Source organism: Dasypus novemcinctus, chromosome 22 (assembly GCF_030445035.2).
Source record: "Dasypus novemcinctus isolate mDasNov1 chromosome 22, mDasNov1.1.hap2, whole genome shotgun sequence".
NCBI lineage: Eukaryota > Metazoa > Chordata > Mammalia > Cingulata > Dasypodidae > Dasypus > Dasypus novemcinctus.
In genome coordinates, this window is record NC_080694.1 from 25962709 (window position 1) to 25980183 (window position 17475).

The 17475-nt window shown below is 40.8% G+C and overlaps 1 pseudogene; it reads right to left on the reverse strand.

Moving 5' to 3' along the window:
- Positions 1-15395: 15395 nt before the first annotated feature.
- Positions 15396-16288, reverse strand: LOC139437373 (olfactory receptor 7C1-like; annotated as a pseudogene).
- Positions 16289-17475: the final 1187 nt, after the last annotated feature.

Below are 17475 nucleotides of genomic sequence, written 5' to 3' on the forward strand. Positions count from 1 at the left end.
TTAATAAATAATTGATTAAATAAATAAGAAGAGACAAATCTCTCTTGCAGGAAAAAAATCAATAATTTATGTAGATATTACTTTTTCAAGGCCATGGAGAAAAATCCCACTCTTGAAGTATGGGTTTCACTTAGTGACTTCTTCCCAAAGGTGATATAAGGAAGGTTAGAGATATGAGGAACTTTATGCTGGGGAACCACAAAACACTGCTGAAAGAAGTCAATATCAACAATGATAAGTCATGTTGATAGGATGCACCCTGGTTATGATGGTATGAAAATGATACTTTATTTCTGGTGCATTCTTCCAAAAACCCATAAGCTCAGTCTAATCATGAGAAGAACATCAGAAAATTAAAACTGAGGGAAACTTTACAATATATCTTACCTACACTCCTCGAAAGTATCCAGGTTATCAAAATCAAGAAGAGTCTGAGAAGCTGCCACAATCACAAAGTGACTAAGAAGTTATGACAAATAAATAAAAGGTGTTATTTTGGATGGCAGATGGTACGAACAGGGGAAAGGGGGTAAGAGGTTCTTGGAAACTATCTATAACATCCTTACAGGATTTCTGCAACTCTAAAACTCTTCTAAATATTAAGTTTATTAAGAAGTAAAATTTTTAGTGAAATGCAAATTCCTGGGATCATAAAACTCCAAGATTCAATACCGACACAATTATATGCATTGGAAAATTACTCCGATTTCACAGAGTAATTGGAATAACTAAATAAGATGATAAACAAGAAATGACTGACATTATGCCAAGCATTAATAGTGAAAACTTTATGATTCAACCCCACATATGCTAACTCATCACACCTCCTTCCATGCATCCACTCTTCTATTTTCATCCCTCATCATCTTTCCAAAGTTTTTACAACAGATAGAGTCATATTAACCCAGAGAAATCTTTCTACTTGGCAAGGGTTTTCATGAACATCACTCTCTCTAAACCATACACAGACTCCAATAACCTCAAACGTAAAGATCCAATTTGTGGACAGAATACAAGGCTCTCTTTTACAAGGCTCATTTTCAACTTTTCATGAATGCCCATCATTGTTCATCAGATATTCAGAATTATTTCTAAAACTGGACCACATCCTATGGTTATACTGAACTCACATTTGTGTCCCTCTTATCTCTTTTTGTTGTGCTTCTACCTCCACATCCTCATGGAATTTTTCCAATTCCTCCTTCAAGGCTCAGTTCAATCATGAGGTCCCATATGATGCCTTCATTAACTCGCACAACACAGGATGAGTCCAAAGTTCTAGACCCTCTTCACTAGGAATTCAGAGCCAGCTCAGGATATTGCATGTACTCATTTCTATGTCTCTTAAATTGTTTAGATATAATCTTTTATAAAAGAAACAATGTATCACTCAATTCTTCATTCCCAAATTCATATTTAGTTCTTCATATTGTTTGATGACTAAATGTCAGTTGAATTACTAAACGAAAAAAATGGATGAATGTGTTGAACCGGATTCTTCCCAAAATTTTAGAAAAAGAAAAAGCAGTGAAACAAAAATCTCTATCTATGAAATTATGTTCCACTGTGTGTCTTCTCCAGTGTATCTTCATGAGTGAGTGTTCATTTATATAGGACACCAAGGGGGCAGGGACTCAACCATGAGTACCACCAGTGATATGATCAAATCAAAGCTCTAATCTTGATTTAATTAATTAAATGTAAAAAAATGAATTTAAATCAATCAAAGGGTATCATATACAGAGGAACAGACCAGTTTACAAACATAATTGAAATCTCTTCTTGGAATTCATAAATAGTATCAACCTGCCACAGAGACCTTTAGGGATTTCATTCCCATGAAACTCATTAATGAATTATTCTTTTGTCTCTCTTCTTGATAAGATACATACTTCTCTGGAGGTAAGAAAGAAAACCACAAAGCAAACTCGTGCCAGTTTTGAACCTCAGAAGACAGATAAGGAGAATCATGTCCATCTCTTATCCCACTGAACACCTTCCTTCCCTGTAGGAAGTCACCTTTCTTAAGATGTGAACTCTAATATTACAAGGTTTCCCAAAATGGTTTCTCTATCACTGATAGTAAAAAAGATTCTGGGTACACTAAAATATCTTGTTTCCAATCTGTCTCCTTTGGAGTCATGGGACTTCCCTCTCTCAACAAGATTTTCTTTTCTCTCCCTGATTCTCCATTCTCCCCAAAACTTAGCAATATATGTGCAAATCACTCAATCATTTATTTCTTAATCATTTAACAAATATTTATTCAACAATACTGTATGGTAAATAGTAAGTTATATTCTGGGAATGAATAGAAGAGTGAGATATTTTGCTTCTGCTCAAACAGCTCACAGACTTTAGAAGGCATGAGATAAGCAAATAAGTAAATGCAACATAATAAGATGGTACTGGAGTCCTCCTGGAGTATATTTCCATATAAATCAGGATCAGCTTTTCCCTTTCTGCTAAAAAGGCTCTTAGGACTTAGATGGAATTACATCGAAGCTGTAGATAACTTTGGGTAGTACTGACATGTGGCAGCTTGCTCGGTCAGTAGAGGTGCGCTCTGGCTGTGGACGAGGGGTCGGTCCAGCTCTGGACGAGGGGTCGGTCCCGCTTGGGACGAGGGGTCGGTCCCACTTGGTACGAGGGGTCGGTCCGGCAGCAGACGACGGATCGGTCTCACAAGGGGTTGCGCGGTTCGGCTGACGGGGTCGCCCGGCAAAGCCAGTGACGAAGGGGTCGCCCGGAGAAGCAGGCGATGAACTGGAGACAAGGGAGGCCAGGCCCTTGTCGGGGGCTCTCAGGACTGGAGGGCGCACGGCAGAAGAACTACCGCGGAGACAAGGTAAACATGCAAGTCCACTTTATTGAGGGAGAGGCAACAGTTTTATAGGGGCTGGGGAAGGCTGATTGGTCAAAGCCACGCCCTGTTCTGATTGGTTGCCGTGAAAGGTCAGTGGGCGGTACTGGACGGGGGAGGGGTGGTAGTTAGGGATTGGCTGTCGCTGTTGCTGGGGGAAGGGGCAGGGTTTAGGGATTGGTGGCTGCTGTTGCTGGGGTGGAGGGCAGACTTGAGTTTCCCACCCATGCCTGGCTGTTGCTGCTGTCGGGGGAGGGGAAAAGGGCAGACTGAATTTTTCTGCCCACGCCTGGCTGTTGCTGCTGTCGGGGGAGGGGAAAAGGGCAGACTGGAATTTTCCACCCTGCGCCTGCGCAGGGAGAAAGAAGAAGAAGGGTGCCGCCCCACAGGCATCGTGTAGCACCATCCGGGAGGAGGGGCGGCCACGGAAGCATGGCTGCCGAGAAGGGGAGACCCAAGGGCACTCTGCGCCCATGTCGAGCTCCCTTCAGGGGTGGCGGTGAGTCCGACCAGCCACCCTATTATGGGGGCAGCGGCTTGGCCTGCCGGGGCTGCTCCCCCGCCAGGCCAACAAACCACACTTCAGCCTGAGGGGTGACCGCATTTCCCCCTTCTTTTCAAATAAGGGCCAGGATGGCAGCAGCAACAAGTAGCCAAGGCCCAAGAGGCAGTAAGCAATGAGGGAAGCGGGGCTGAAGAGGGAGGTGAGTATGATGGGGATATAAATGTACAATTTGGGGGGTGGTATCTTGCCGTTGCAAGCAAGGGTGGCCAATGTCCAATTCTCGTTTATCTCAGTCGCTATAAGGTCCATGTGCTGTTAAAAGTCCAGGATGATAGCGCGTTACAGGTAGTTGATCTCTTCTTGGCGGCGAAGAGCGGTAGAGGCAGACTGTGTGATGGTCTGGAGGATTGCAGCGGTGAGGACAAGTCGCGTCAGGGCACCAGCGACGGTGGTGGCGGCAGCGTCGGGAGTGGTGGATAAGTAGGCGAGGACAACAAGAAGGCCAAAGTCTCCACGGGCGCGAGAGAGGCCGATGTTAACGGGGCGGGCCGACATGGGGTGGCCCAATCTGCAACACAATGGGGGTTCAAGCGAAAAAGGAGGGGGGCGGGGGATGAGAAAGGATGCTTTGGATGGCTGAGAAGAGGAGCGAGGTCAAGACAGGAGGAAGCTCTGCAGAAGTATGGGTAGGCAAAAGCAGAAACATTATTAGATGCTAGAAAGCAGGCCACGGGCCGGGGAAAGTGGGTTGCGGGCCGTTTTGCGGGGCTGGAGCTGCTTGAGAGCGATGGCGGCATGGGGGGCCGCCATTACAGAAGACTTGGGGCTGTTTAAAAGAGATCTTACACCGGTGAGTGTGTAGGAGACCGGTGAGGGCCCGAACTTGTGGGGCTTGCTTAGCAGATAGGATGTTACCCATTGCTAATGGCCTTTTGGAGCCGATAAGGAAAGGGGCCCTTACCTTGAGAGCACGGCGATGGGAGCCGAGGTGCACGGTGAGACGAAGGGTTGGAGCCGATGGGACTCCGACGGTGGTCATGGGCCAAAAGAAGGCCCTGACGAGGGGAGGGTGGAACGATGAGCAGTGGAGCAAGGCAAAGGGGAGCAAGCACGGAGGGGAGGAGGCAGAGGTGAAGGCAGGGGTGGAGGTGCTCAGGCACGCGCTCCTGAGAGTTTTATTGGCGCCTCTTAATCATAGCGGGTCGGTATAAGCCCCCGACATGGAAGGAGAAAGCCATCCAGCGATTCTCCCAGACCGCCGTGGATCGTATGAGGTCACCAAGGTTCAGGAGCAGCAATGCAGAGCGAAAAGATAGGGGTGAGAGGAGAGGAGAGCGTAGGGCTATGGTAGGGTTACTTCAGACGTGCAAGCGCGTGCTCCCGAGAAATCCAAGGCTCCTCTTAATCATAGTGGGTCGGTATAAGCCCCCGACATGGAAGGAGAAAGCCATCCAGCGATTCTCCCAGACTGCTGTGGATCATATGAGGTAGCCAAGGCTCAGGTAGCAGCAATGTTGCACGAGAGAAGTCCCATGGTGAGAAGAGAGGAGGGGGGGGCGCCAGGTAATGGAGTGAGGCTGTGGTGGAGTTGCCTTGCCCCACGTTGGGCGCCAGCTGCGGCGGCTTGCTCGGTCGGTAGAGGTGGGGTCTGGCTGCGGACGAGGGGTCGGTCCAGCTCTGGATGAGGGGTCGGTCCCGCTTGGGACGAGGGGTCAGTCCCACTTGGGATGAGGGGTCGGTCCGGCAGCAGACGAGGGATCGGTCTCACAAGGGGTTGTGCGGTACGGCTGACGGGGTCGCCCGGTGAAGCCAGCGATGAAGGGGTCACCGGGAGAAGCAGGCGATGAACTGGGGACAAGGGAGGCCAGGCCCTTGTCGGGGGCTCTCAGGACTGGAGGGCGCACGGCAGAAGAACTACCGCAGAGACAAGGTAAACATGCAAGTCCACTTTATTGAGGGAGAGGCAACAGTTTTATAGGGGCTGGGGAAGGCTGATTGGTCAAAGCCATGCCCTGTTCTGATTTGTTGCCGCGAAAGGTCAGTGGGCGGTGCTGGACGGGGAAGGGGTGGTGGTTAGGGATTGGCTGTCGCTGTTGCTGGGGGAAGGGGCAGGGTTTAGGGATTGGTGGCTGCTGTTGCTGGGGTGGAGGGCAGACTGGATTTTTCCGCCCACGCCTGGCTGTTGCTGCTGTCAGGGGAGGGGAAAAGGGCAGACTGGAATCTTCCGCCCTGCGCCTGCGCAGGGAGAAAGAAGAAGAAGGGTGCCGCCCCACAGGCATCGTGTGGCACCATCTGGGAGAAGGGGCGGCCGCGGAAGCATGGCTGTCGTGAAGGGGAGACCCAAGGGCACTCTGCGCCCATGCCAAGCTCCCTTCAGGGGTGGCGGTGAGTCCGACCAGCCACCCTATTATGGGGGCAGTGGCTTGGCCTGCCGGGGCTGCTCCCCCGCCAGGCCAGCAAACCACACTTCAGCCTGAGGGGTGACCGCACTGACATCTTAACAATATTAATTCTCCCTATTCATGAACACAGAATACCTTGCCATTTACTTAGTTCTTTTATTATTTCATTCAACTTTTTTTTTGAAGTTTTCATTGTGCATCCTTTTTAGTTAAAGTTATTCCTATGCATTTTCTTCTTTTAGATGCTATGGTGAGTGGATTTTTTTATTGTCCATTTAAGAATGTTCTTTCTGTTGTATAATATAAAACTTTTTTTTTCATGTAAACCTGATAGGTTTCATTTGGTTGAATTCATTTATGATCTCTAGGGTTTTCTTGGGGCAGCTTGTCATGATATAGATAAGGATCACCACATTTCTTAAAACAGATGATTTTACTTTTTCTTTCTAAATTGGGTAGACTTTATTTAGTTTTATGGCCTAATTTCTTAACTTCCAGTATAATACTGAATAGCAATATTGAAAGCAGTCATCCTTGTTTTGTTCCAGATCTCATTCCACTCTTTCAGGATTGAGGATAAGATTACCTGTATTTTCTTATATATTTTGTTTATTCTGTTTGGGGGGTTATTTATATTTTTATTTTTCTAAGTATTTTTATCATGAAAAGGTGTTGGAATTTATCATTCACATTTTCTGCATCAATTTAGATTTTCATGTGATTTCCTTTTCATTAGGTTAATGGGTGTATTACATTGATTTTCTTAAGTTGAACATTCATTTTGAATCCCATTTTGTCTTAGTGGGTAATTCTTGTAATATTCTCTTGGATTTGACATGCTAGTATTTGTTAAGTGCTTTGCATCTATATTTATGAGAGAAATTGCTCCTTGCTTTACTTTCTTTGATATGCTTTATGTAGTTTTGGCATCAAAATAACTTTAGTCTCATAGAATGAGTTTGGAGGCTATATGTATCTTGACTTCAAGTTGGAAGGTTATGAAAAATATTGTCATTAATTCTTCTTTGAATATTTCATAGGTTTCATTTTGGAAGATGTCTGATCCTAGACTTCTAGTTTTGAGAAGTTTTTGATAACTAATTGAATTTCTTTACTCATTATGTTTTTGTTGAGATGTATTTCTTTTCAGTCAATTTAGAGAAATTGCATGTTTTTAGGAATTGGTCCATTTCTTCTATTTTCTAGAATTCGGTAGACAATTATTCATAGATTTAATTCATAATCCCTTTAATGTCAGCAATATTTAGCAACATCCCTGATTACATTTTTTATTTTGGTAATTTACATCCTCTTTCTTGTTTCTTTTTCAATCTAAGTAAACCTTTTCTATTTTATTGATCTTTTCCAAGAAACAATTTCATTGGTTCACACAATTGTTTTTTCTATACTCTAGTCCATTTCTCTTCACTGAAATCTATATTGTTTTTCTCCTTCTTCTAGATTTAGGTACAGTTTGCCCTTCTTTTTCTATTTCCCACAAATCTGTAGTTAGGCTTTTTAAAAAAAATTTCTCTCCCCTTCCTCCCTGCCCCCACACCCCAGTTGTCTGTTCTCTGTGTCTATTTGCAGCATGTTCTTTGTCCGCTTCTGTTGTTGTCAGCAGCATGGGAATCTGTGTTTCTTTTTTGTTGTGTCATCTTGCTGCATGAGCTCTCCGTGTGTGCGGTGCCATTCCTGGGCGGGCTGAACTTTCTTTCACACTGGGTGGCTCTCTTTATGGGGTGCACTCCTTGCGCATGGGGCTCCCCTATGCAGGGACACGCCTGCGTGGAATGGTACTCCTTGCATGCAATAGCACTGTGCGTGGCCAACTGGACACAGGTCAAGGAGGCCCTGATTTGAACTGTAGACCTCCCATGGGGACCTCCCATGTGGTAGACGATGCCCTATCCACTGGGCCAAGTCTGCTTCCCTGTAGATAGGTTTTTGATGTGTTATTTTTTAAAATATGAGGATTCACACCTACAAATTTCCCTGAATATTTCAAATTCATCCCAAATCCGGCCTAACAGAATGAATTAGTTTAGCCACAAAATAAAAAATAAAATGGACTGTGATGTGTAGTGGATTTCAAATGCCAGCTGCAGTTTTGAGAGACTGTCCACATTAAGGAATTTGAGATTCCATATTACTAAATAAGTTCTATATGAAAATGAATTAGAAAATTATCCTAAGTGGGAACTCTGGTAAGAGATTCCTGTATAAAAGATGGATCCTTAGAATTATAGTTGCATTGTAAAGGTTAACAAAGTATAAATACATTAATCAAGTATGTGTATGAAGAGACACACTTCTCCTGACCATGGTGCTACAAGTGCCAAAGCTCTCTGAATGAGGATCCAGCATGCAGTCTGAAATCACAGAAGCTTTGTGACCTTAAAGGCTCAAGGTGCTCAACTTAACATTAAATTGTTTTAGCTTGCTAATTTCCAAATAATTTAAAATGTGAATCCTCTCTTTTCCACTGAGACCTCCAAGAATTCACACAAATATGTCCTCAAATTAAACAGCAGAATTTTAAAACTCAGTATATCAATGGATAAATTCTTACATTGCTAGAATCACAATAAGTCCATAGTAAGATACCAGTAAGTCTACTTTAGTCCAAATTTCATTCCCCAAACCAGAGGATTCTGGGATGGTGATGTCTACTCCACATCTAATAGAGAGGGGCTGTGATCCTTTAGAGCTGATGGATGGGACTATGTTGCTTGCAGTTTTAGGCTTTCTCTGTTACTTGGTATGTAGTTGTCCATCATCACCCCCTTGCCTGTTGTCTTGGGTGAAAGCAATGAACTGGAGAGTAAGTGTTGCAAATCTATTGAGGTTCAGGGCCCAGCTGGCACATGGGCAGCCCCCAAACTTAAGTCACTTGTACATAAACCTACAAACTCTAGTACTAATTACAAGTACAAATGAAAGGACAGAAAAGCCACATGTAGGGAATCTGAAGGTAGTGGTCACTGGAGGTTCTGAGGGTAGGAAACAGTAAAAAGTGTTATAAGACAGGGGCATTTTTTGGAATTGGGAATTGTCCTAAAAGACATTGCAATAACAGATGCAAACCATTATATATCTTGCCATAACTATGGAATTATGTCGAAGAGAGTGTAAACTACAATGTAAACCTTTGTCCATGCTTAGTGGCAATGCTCCACAGTTTGTTCATCAATTGCAATGAATGTACCTCACTAATGAAAGATGTTGTTCATGTGGGAAAATGTGGGAAGTGTGGGGAGTGGGGCATATTAGAATCCCCTATCTTTTTCATATGATATTTGTGTAATCTAAGTATCTTTTCAAAAATTAAAAATATCTATACAGACCCTAAGAAAGCAAGTTATCATGACTAAAACAGAAAAAAGACAGACAATAGGAATAAAAGCTTTTAAGTTTTTCAGATTTTGAAAATATTCAGAGAATATGAAACAACACTTTTTAATGAGTTTTAGAAGATTAAAAAGAATATTGCAATTATATTAAATGGTATATTTCAATAATTAAATAAATAGAACCTCTGAAGCTAAAATGTACAATGATGAAAATGTAAAATTTCCAAGTAGGAATGGGAGAAATTTATCTACCATGGGAATCAAAGACCCACTAATCCTGAAACAGAAATGGAAAATAAACCAAATTTATATCTGTGGACCTACTACACTTGACATTTTATCCATGTCCCTCCATTTACTGCCAGTAAAACATTCCCTTTCATATTTTCTTTGCACAGTGAAACAGATCTACAGGTTGATTTCAGTGATTTATTGTTCCACTGATGTTTTCCTTCTTGGATAATAAATAAATACAAAATATTTTCATTCAGGAAACGAAAAAAATATATATATAACCACACTTAGGATGATGTATCTCAGAGCTATTAATATGCAGGTGCTTCCAATTCTTCTGAGAGGGATGATCTGGAAATGAGGAGAAATGGGAAGTGTGACATTGGAGAAAGACATTAGAATGTGAAATCCAGGACCTTCTCATTCAATACTGTTACTCGAGAATTTGCTTCTCTTGCAAACTCAGTTCTTGGCAGTGGAGGGAGGAGTAATTGCTCCTATGTTTGAAATATACTCACTTAGGCATGGGCTACCTTATTACAATGCATTATAATAGGTAAGTGTTCTGTTACAGTTTTCTACTTTCTCTTGGTTTAAATGATGTTCCTTGGACCTGGGTGTGTTTATTCTCACTTCCCCACTCTGGACAGTAAATCTTCAATTGGCAGTATTCATCTTTTCTAAATTTCTCATGTTAGGGTCCCAAAGTATTTATTCTACTCATAAAACATTCAATTAAACAGAACACAGATCACTCAAAATGTATCTTGCCCTCCTTCTATGTAACATATATTTCATGGTTTTCAGACAGCAAATAAATCCCCCACTTATCCAGGAAAAAAAACAGTTTTTCCCTCTGTAACTTGGTGTTTATCTCTCACTGAAATTATGGAAGTGTCTTTCGATGAAATCTATATTTTAGGAACTCTCTGCAAGGTTTCCCTTTTTAAAAAAACCTAACTGTACTTAAGTTTCACTGATAAAAGACAATATGATGCTTTTTTCCCCTTATAGCCATTTATAGACTCTTAAGGAATAAACTTTGTTTTACATGAGAACAAATTTTACCCTCATTTTAGAGTGAATCATTGTTTTCACATATTTTAGGATCCTGGAGAAGAATAAAATTCTACTGACAAAACCAGGAATACTTTTTTATTTTAAAGGAAAAGAGAAGATGCAGGAATGGGGAAATAAGAAAAGATCTTTTTAATAACATAAGTTCGAGGAGAATATAAGAGAGTTGAAAAGGTCTCCATCACTCACATATGATATTTGCTTAATAAAAATGTTACCTTATGAATCAGTGTACCAGCTAAATATTTAGAAAGGAAACAGGAAGTTTCTTAGGGGATTTTGAAACATACCAATCACCCTCTCTTCATAAATACAATCAAAGTGTAAGTAAGTTTGGCATCCACAACTGAGTCTTCTTAGGGTGTGACTTCAGTAGGGTAGGTTATTCTTAGCAGTCTTTTCTCCCTCTTTCTGGTTTGTGTTCCTGTCCTCCAGATGGGGAAACTGCAGGTGGTGGTGCCTATTTAATCAATACTGAAGACATGAGCCTCCTTCTCCCTGACTGCAGAAAGGGGGCATATTTGTGTGGTCAATAATTCCAGTGCAGTCTTCTTGATTATACAGTGTTCCTGATTATAACAGAAGTATCACCTTTCTTAGCTGGACTGTTTTTCACTCTTTTCCATACTTCCAAATATTGAAAGACATAACTCTAGTTTCTTCAGTAACATGAGTGTTCATGACTACCACGGTTTTTCTCAAGATTCTTTTTCAAAATTTTCTTAATGTTTTTATTTTTAAAGAAGCTTTAGATTACATAAATGTTACATTGAAAATACAGGAGATTTCCATATGCTCCAGCCCCTCAAGATCCCACACTTTACCACATTAACAACATGTTTCATTAGAGTTGTACATTTGTTAACTTTGAAGGACACATATTGAAGCATTGCTACTAACCATGGACTACACTGTAGATTATAGTTTACCCTCAGTCTTAGACAATTTTATAGGCTGTGACAAAATGTATAATGGCCTTGTTTCCATCATTGAAAGGTCATGTAGGAGAACTCTTATGTCTCCAAAATGTCTCCATATTACTCCTTATTCTTCCCTTTCCTCCCCTCAGAACCTCTGGTGGCCAATGTCTTTATTTCAATGATAAAATTCTTTAATTACTATAATAACACATCTATAATAGAATAATAATATCTAGTTATTATAATGTACAATGGACTAAAGTAAAAATTCTTAAAAGCTTTTATTTGGAAAGAGATTTCTGCTCAAAAATAAGCCCTTCATGTAAACTATTTTGTACCAGAACTGATTACAAAATAGCAGTCTTGCAGGGTAGCAATTGGGAACTGATACATCAAATTGTTGGGAGTGAGAACACCACTGACACTATTTCCATGTGGTAAATGTACATAATTGCTCTTGTATAGCTTGGAAAAAATGATTCACAATATATTGTTTGCAGTAACATTTAAAGAAAGCACCTAGGAAAGGTAATGACAAACTGGTTTATGTGAAAAATGATTTTACTGAGAATCCTAATTCAAGTTAATGTGGAATAAGGTGGGGCTCTTACTTGCACTGGAGAGAATTCCAGAAAAAAGTGACAAGGTGAGGATTTTTAATTTTCAGATTAAGGTGTAATCAAAACATACATTTTATAAAACTGCATGAATGAAATATCTTTTCCTGAAAATTTCAGTTCTGATAAGTGTATGACTCACATCAGAGACTGAACCTGTGTGTCAATAAATTACAAGTGAAAATGAATTCACAGCTTTGCCAAAGAATTTGAAGTGAATACAAATATGTAAGCAATTATTAACATCTTCAAATATGACCATTAGCTCAGAGAAATCATTACCTCCAAAATGCCACTCTGGTTTGCCATTTGTAGTGATGGCAAGGAAATCAGTTGATGAATGAAGCATTCACCTTAGTCTACCCAGAAGAAAACAGCAAGCTTACATAAAAGTCTGAAATTTTGTCTTAATATCTGGGTTTAATATAAGGATAAGATATAGTAGGAAAGGCAGAAAAACACATATTTGCTTTTTATGACCCATAAATGAGGACTATTATTGCAGGGAGTGCTGAAAGAAATTTCCAGAAAATATCCTTTAATATGGAAATATTTTTTAAAGGGCAAACTTACATCACTGGAAGAATGATAGAAATTATTGAAACCATCATTGTTTGAAAAATCAGGGAATGTGTTGTTGATTACAACCTCGCTTGAATTATGATTTTGAAGGTGCAGTAGAAAGGCACATATTGGAGATGGAATGTGGATTACTATAAAGCAGTCAGATGACATCTCCAGTTCAAGATGTGACCTCTTTCAGGAACTAATGAACAAGCCCTGGTAGGTGGTACAGAGCCTTTGCTAGGAGAGCTTATTTTTCACTAACACCATAAAACACAAGCAGTTTCTTTCATCTGGGAGTGACTGCAATACACTTTCATCCCTCCAGCACCTGCTATAATTTTATATATACAGAATAAACTGAATGAAATATTTTAGTGCTGAAAATCCAGGCAGGAGTTTCTATCTTCAATCCTGAATCCAGGAATACAATGAGGGAACACATGATGTAAAATAATAGAAAAGAAATAGGAATCCGTGATATACCAAAATGAAACAAATGTAAGTTTTTATTAGGCAAATGCAAGATTATCTCTCTATACACTTACAAAGTACCTAGATTAAGATCTCCTCTAATCCATATTTTATTCCTCCACCTTGTGTACCCTGGGATGGTGATGTCCACTCCACCTCTAAATTGAAAGTTGGCTTAGATCCCACATGGCTGATGGGTGGAATTCTCCTGCTTGCACGTGTAGACTCTCTCGGTTCCCTGGTATGGTGGTTGACCATCCTCACCTCCCTGTTAGCTGACACTGGCAAATCCAATGAATTTGAGAGCAGGTGTTGCAATTCTCCTGAAGCTCATTCAAGTCTCCTGACCATACAACAAACCCAGCACCAACAAAAGGTTGAGTAAAAGTGACAGAGAGGCACATGTAGAAAGATCACATCTGAGTCCAACTCCATCACACTTCAGGGTACAAATTCCAAAGTAGGATCTTCTGACAAGACACCAAACTCCAGAATCATCTGCCATGACCATAGGAATGAGGTGTCTCTGTAGTCCTCAGGAGAACCACTACCTGGGGTAGTACCTACATAGACTCTCTCTGAGATCCTGCTGAAAGATGCATAAGTCCAACTCATCTGAAGACCTGACTCATTTTGAAGTCTCTTAGCCATATGAACTCATTTGTCATTCCCATTTCCCCTTTTTATTCAAGGTATTTTTCTAATTGTATCACGAGCTGGTGGTTGGTAGTAATTCCTCAGCACCAGGGATTCTCAACCCAGCGGATATGTCCCATGCTGGAGGGAAAGTAATGTTGAGTTGATTTAGGGAGTGGCCACATTTGAGCAACATGGAGGCTCTCAGGAGGTTACTCTTAGGCACCTTGCATCTCTAGACCTAGTTGAAATTTCAAGGACACAGGCTCATAAGCATTGTCATCAGTATCAAGGGCCCATCATTGGACCATCCTTCTTCACTGGTCTTTGTTCTTGCACTTGGGGGATAGTTGCTCCTCAACTGGGGAGTGCAACATAGTTTCCCAGAATAGGAATTCAGCACTTCCTCAGTTGTCATGTCAAACTCTACCTAATATGACAATTAATATCCAAAATATATTTATATACCCTGCATGAATGCCCTGGAGAACTGCCCCCTGCCCATGCATCCCCCATCAATGACATCCCACACCAGTGCTCCTGCCCTGCAATTGTTGAAACACTCTGTGATCCAAAACTTCTTCAAAACTATATGCTAATATATTTCCAAACTCAATTAACAGGAAAATGAAATATTAGTGATAGGTTTAAAGATAAAAAATAGAATATTTTTATTCTATATTTAAGAAAAACTAAAAGTAAAAAATAAATCAGGGTATTAAAATGCAAAATATCATAAAATATATTTTACATTTTGCCTTCATCACTGTAATAGGTGTTGCTGTGTATGTACAGTAGAAAAGCTCTCTCTCCCATTCTTTTCTCAGGGTCTTCATCCTTTGTTTAAAAAAAATTATACTGTCTTCAAAAAAGTTTTAGATCACAATAAAGTCACATATACAATATAAGGGAATCTGATATGCCAACATCAAACACTTTTCTCTCTTCCCCCTGCAATTATCTTTTTAATGTGTGTATATTTGCTATAGCTGATGAACAGATATTGAAACATAGATACAAACCATGGTTTCACTATGGTTTACATTATGGTTTATATTTTAGATTGTACAATTTTATAAAAATTTGGTTGTACTATGGTTTACATTTAATTTTTTGGTGAAATTTAACAAGGCCTATATCCATCACTGCATAATCTTGTGGAACACTTCCACTGCCCCCAGTTGTCCCATCTTCCATCTATTCTATTCCTCTCTCCCCCACCCCTTGGGGCCCACAGTGACAACCAAGCTTCACTGCCTGAAAGACACGATTCACAGATACTTGCAATAATGCTGAGGATTTGACACACTAGTCTGTCTGGAGACAGTGGCTGTGGGAGTTGCAAAGTGCTGGGAGAGGGAAGATGTGTGATATGGAGGCATTTTTAGGACTTGAAGTTGTCCTGAATGATATAGTACGGATAGATGAAGGACATTACATATCATGCCATAAGCCATTGAATGGACTGTGGGGAGTTGCAAACTACAATGCAAATGATAATCCACACAACCATAAGTTGTTGGTATGAGAGGAGTGGGGGTGGGGTGGGGAGTGGTATATACGGGGACCTCATATTTTTAATGTTACATTTTGCGTTATCTATGTATCTTCAAAAAAAGACAACAAAATATTTCATTTTCAAAAAAAGAATCTTCTAGTCTTTGATCTCTGTTAATCATTAGCACTTTTGTAAACTTGAGACAAAGTATCATTTTATAGACAGAATGTTTCCCAGCTTTTTAAAGGCCTGCTTTATGTCCTTGTTTCTAAGAATGTAAATAAAGGGGTTCAACATGGGAGTAATCACTGTGTACATCACTGAGGCTATTGCATTTGCCTTTGAGTTTTTGGTAGCAGCAGAGCTAAGATACACTCCAATACTTACCATAAAACAAGGTCACTACTGAGAGGTGAGATCCACAATTAGAAAATGCTTTATATTTACCACGAGCTGTTGAGATTCTCAAAATTGAGGATATAATTTTATAGTAAGAGAAAAAGATCCCAGTGAGTGGTATAACCCCCAGAAGTCCACCTGCAAAATACATCACAAGGTCATTGAGGAAGGTTTCAGAACAAGCATGTCTGACTACCTGATTAAGTTCACAGAAAAAGTGGGGCATTTCCATCTCTGTACAAAAAGACAATTGTAAAACCATTAAGTTATGCAAAAGAGAGTCCAAAACACTCAATAACCAGGATACCAGCAGTAGGAGGCCACAGAGCCAGGGTTTCATGATGACTGTGTAGTGCAGGGGGTGACAGATGGCCACGAAGCGGCCATAGGCCATTGCAGTCAAGAAGGAGTTATCTAATTGTCCACAAAGCATGAAAAAATACATCTGGGTGAGACGGTTTTTAAAAGTTATGATTTTGTTGCCTGTCTGAATGTTCAGCAGCATCTTTGGTTTCGTGGTGGAGGTGAAACAGATATCAGTAAAAGACAGGATGGAGAGGAAGAAGTACATGGGTGTGTGGAGATGGGAGTCCAAGATGATGGCCAGGATGATGAGCAGGCTGCCCATGAATGTAACCAGGTACATGGACAGGAACATTCCAAAGAGGAGGGACTGCACCTCTGTATTTTCTGAGAGCCCCAGGAGGATGAATTCTAAAGCATATGTTTGGTTTTCTGTTTCCATGTGGATGATGAATTTCCTGAGGAGATATTCAATACAATGCAATTTAGCCTCAAGCCATAATCAGAAAAATATAATAAATGGTACTGTTTGTATTGTAATTACATTACGTTAATATTTTTATGGATTTTATAGAGATCTAGTACCCTTTTCTGGAAATAGGGAAAACATATGTTCCTGCTTCTCCTTGATAGTTGTGATGGCTAGAAACCCTTGGTCATAATAGAATACACTTTGCCAAGGCAATAATTTCCATGATAAGTTCTCTCAGACTTTATTTTAAGCAACAAACATTATGTCCATGTTTTTGTACCCTGTGACAAAATAGAAAAGAAGAACAAAGTAGTAGGAACCATGTTATTTGGTTGTAACAGTTATTATAAAAACACAATAATTTAAAAAATCTTTTTGGTGAAATGGACAAATGACCCCACACAAATGTGTTCCACTGATGTTTCACAGAGGACAAGGGTAATTCAGTGTAGAAAGTATGATCTTTTCAAGAAGTGGTGTTGGAACAAAAGTGAAGCAGGCTAGTAAGATAGGGAATAGATGGATCTAGAACCTGACAGAATCCACATGGACATCAAAACCCCCTAATGATGGCTGCTGGAGGAATCTCACCCTGGGATTTGCTACCCAGAACAAAGCCTCCTTCCTGAGAATATGGAAAAGCCTGGATCTTCCCTAGGAACTTTATCACTGGGTCCTCACTAAGGAATTGATGGGCAGGGTAATCAATCCAAAGAGGAAACAGCTGAAACCCCCTCCCCTGCCATTAGCAAAGGGGTGGATAACTAGCAGTTTAAAAGCAAACCATGAGGATTGAGCTTGCTCTTGCCTAGCTTTTTGCCTATTGACCCGTCTTGCCTTCTGCATGTCACTTTCATCATTTTTCCTCTGCCATGTGGCCATGCAAGTTACCCTCGAGACTTATAATCTATAATGGGGAATTGTAGCTTGTAAATTAGCCCTATTCATCCCTTTTCAGCCCCTTCCTCACTACCTGCTGGGGCCCTGCTCTGTTATTTTCTCCCATTTCTCTTCCCTTCCTACCTGAATTAATTACTGGCCTAACTCACCTGGCGTGTTCTTGAAATTCACTTCTGCAGCATAGCCAAGAACTTAGTTAGAAGATGGTAACAATAGGATGCACTCATGCCAAATAAAAAAGGAACTTAGGCACTGATT